We start from the raw sequence: 3,500 nt of genomic DNA, 5'->3' as shown, positions 1-3,500 counted from the left end.
TTGGGGCACCTGGGTAGCTCAGTCGGTTGAGCCTCCAACTTCAGCTTAGGTCATGATCTCACAGTCCGTGAGTTCAAGCCCCACGTCGGGCTCTGTGCTGACAGTTCAGAGCCTGGAGCCTGCTTCGGATTCTGCGTCTCCCTCTCTCTCTGCCCCTCCCTGCTCATGCTCTGTCTCTCTCTCAAAAATAAATAAAAACATTGAAAAAATTAAAAAAATAAAATAAAATAAAAAAATAAACATTTGAGGTGAAAAAAACACCTTGTGAGATATTGGTATTATTTCCATATTGTAGAAAAGAAAAACTAAGAGGTTCAAGGACTTTCCTTTTTAAATTTTAACTTGGTTCTAATGTGAGGGATGGAGGAAGCTGAAATATGACTAACTCAGAATGGGCTATTCAAACCTATAAAAATAAGTTAGGAAAATTTGTTTGGAAAATTTTCCCTTAAATTCTTCCAGCCTTTCCATCCCACTATTTAATTTATTTTTAATTTTTATCTATCTATGCATTTATTTAATTCAAGTACAATTAACATACAGCGTTATGTTAGTTTCAGGTGTATAATATAATGATACAATAATTCTATATATCTTTCAGTGCTCTTCAAGACAAATGTACTCTTAATCCCCTTAACTACTTCACCCATCCTCCTACCCATCTTCCTTCTAGCAACCACCAGTTTGTTCTCTGTGTTTTAATGTATTCTTTTGTCTCTTTGTTTTTTTGTTGTTTTGTTTCTTAAATTCTATGTATGAGTGAAATAATATGGCATTTGTGATCCTATTTTTCCCTTGACCTCCCCTAATAGTGGGGCTTGGAGGCATGATGACTCTCTATGCCCTGCTTCATTCCCTAGGTTCTTTCTTCAAGAAATCTGCCTGAGAAGGAGAGCAGCCTGGCCAGGTGAGTCCTGAGTGCTCAGAAACACTGCACTAGTAGGGGCTTATGTTACAGGAAGGGGATGGCATCAGTCAGCCTCCCACACAGAAGGACAGAGCACAAATGTTTATTTCCAGAGGCAGTACTCTTAGGAGGAGGCTCCAGAGCTGAGCTGTGAATGAAGCACAAATCTCTAGAAAAGGCCTTGGATGCTTTACTGTCTAAAAATTGGGAAAAGACCTCAGAGAGCTCCTGAACCAGGAGGATCTCACTAATAAGTAGGTGTTGGACCCTTTCTCTGTGTCTTGGACTGTGTGCACACTGAGTGGGATACAGACTAGGAGAAGACTCCTTCCCCTCACTTCCAAAGTATTTGCAGTCAGCCAAGAAACATTCTTGAGACATAGGAGGTTCTGTATAAATATGACTGAGGGGAGGGATAGACATGCACAGGAGGACCACATATGGGGCTGGACAAAGAAGTCAAGCACAAAAAGTTTAGGTGACAAAATTTAATTGAGAGAGTGTGAGAGCAAGAAAGTGAGAGAGAAAATCATTTTGAATAGTACTGACAATTGTGCCTATACCTCCAGTGAGCATTTGTCCAGGTGAGGAAAGAACAAGAGCCATAAACCTACTATTTCCCAGCTCAGGTTGGTCTCATGTGCCTCTAGATATGAGTATTTCACATCACTGATTGGGACTCCAGTATTTAACAACACGAATTTTCCATAAAACGTTTCCTAAAACATAAGCCAACTGAGGAAGCAGATCTGTCCCAGTGGTGGGCGGGGGGGGGGGGGGGAATGTTGGCTGGATGGGCTCACTGTAAGAGTACCTTGGTCTCCTGAATAGCATCTTTCTAAAGGAGTTTCAATAATAATCTTGAAAATCCTTGTTTTTTTTTCTTTTCATGTTAACTTTAGAAACTGACCATATGGAGAAGCCAAAAGAGGGATCTCCATTCAGTGTCACATACTCTGGAAGGTGAACCCTTTGTGAAGTCCATCCCACCTCTGAGGATATTATCAACACTTACAGCTGTCAGATGCATTTGTCTTTGTGTCCTTCAATCCCCCTCCCAATCTGGAATGAACTACTCTGAAGACAAATACCGCATCATTAGTGCTCGTAAAATAATAAATGATTGCTGGATTTAATTTAATTTAGTGTCAAACTCTAAATGCATAGAGATTCCAAAAAGAGACCATCCAGTGGACTAGTTACAGAAACCTTCCTGGAAGGAGGGGCATTAGCTGAACCTTGAAGAGTGGGTAGAACTGAGGTTGGTGAGGAACATCAGGGAGAATATTGGGCTCCTGCCCTTGCCTACTTTCTCTATTCCATGACTTGAGACTCAACAAGTCTCAGATGGCTGCCCTTTGGCTCTCCCCACACATTGCTGGGGCTTCCTTAGCCTCTCTCCTGACTCTCAGATGTTTTAGCAGTGCTTACCACAATGATGGAATTAACCAGTTTGGGTAACTTACCTGGAGCAGTGCCTGGAGCCTGCTTACCTCCAGGCACTTACCTCCAGGCACAGGTAAAGAAATATGTAGGTTTCTCCCATACCCACCTACCTGACACAGCAGATGGAAGTGGGAGGGTTGGTGGGTAGGAGGTAAGCACTATGGTGTATGCCCTTTTTTTTTTTTTAATTTTTTTCAACGTTTTTTATTTTTATTTTTGGGACAGAGAGAGACAGAGCATGAACGGGGGAGGGGCAGAGAGAGAGGGAGACACAGAATCGGAAACAGGCTCCAGGCTCCAAGCCATCAGCCCAGAGCCTGACGCGGGGTTCGAACTCACGGACCGCGAGATCGTGACCTGGCTGAAGTCGGACGCTTAACCGACTGCACCACCCAGGCGCCCCAAGGAGACCAGCAGTCTAGCCTGGTAACACCTACTGACTGTGTGACCTCAAGCAAGTTGTCAAATCTGTTGTGATGAAAATAAGGGAAATACAGATGCTAAACTAGTTGTCTTCAAGGTATCCCCCAGGGATAATATTTACATTCTCTATGATGGCAAGGATAAAAATCAGACTGTGTCTTTACACGTGAAGAAGTGTGGCCCCTCATGGTATTTCTGCATGCATGCAAAGGGCCAGTTTTTGGCTAGGTTACCCCTTCAACCATCTGGCCCATTACATAACCATTTGTCACTCTGGAGCGTTGTCGCAGTCTCACTGTGTAATTGAATCAAGGCATCATTCTTTAAAACAGATTAGAAATCGTTGCCTGGGAATTTAGTCAAAGGAGAAAATTGTATTGGTTCAATGAGATGTGATTCAAGAGCATATGACTGGTGACACTTTTAGCTTGACTCACATATGGCTTTACAAGCTCAGCTGGTTAGAAAAAGATCAAGTAAAATGTAGGCTTATTGGTTTAACCAACTGCAATAAGCTAAAGCAGACTTTCTTAAAAAAAAAAAAAGTTAAGAATGTTGCCCTTGCCTAGCTCTTAAATCCAGAGGCACAGAAGGGAAATGGTGGCTGTGCATTGCCCAGTAGGCTGGGTATGTATATCCTCTTTACTAGCTTCTAGCTGCCATACTTGATTTTTTAGGAATGGCAGTATTTTGTGATCTGGTGAAAGTTAATTGAAAAGGAGGG

At 42.4% G+C, this 3,500-nt stretch overlaps 1 long non-coding RNA gene across 1 annotated transcript; it reads left to right on the top strand.

Moving 5' to 3' along the window:
- Positions 1 to 670: 670 nt before the first annotated feature.
- On the top strand, positions 671 to 2,048 carry LOC125915749 (uncharacterized). Its single transcript, XR_007455733.1, has 2 exons — positions 671 to 907; positions 1,810 to 2,048. It is a non-coding gene; the product is annotated as an uncharacterized LOC125915749 (long non-coding RNA).
- The last annotated feature ends 1,452 nt before the right edge of the window (positions 2,049 to 3,500 follow it).

This window comes from Panthera uncia (genome assembly GCF_023721935.1).
Source record: "Panthera uncia isolate 11264 chromosome E2 unlocalized genomic scaffold, Puncia_PCG_1.0 HiC_scaffold_19, whole genome shotgun sequence".
In the NCBI taxonomy this organism is placed as follows: Eukaryota; Metazoa; Chordata; class Mammalia; order Carnivora; family Felidae; genus Panthera; species Panthera uncia.
Note: the sequence above shows the minus strand (reverse complement) of the source record. Positions and strands in the feature narration are given on the sequence as shown.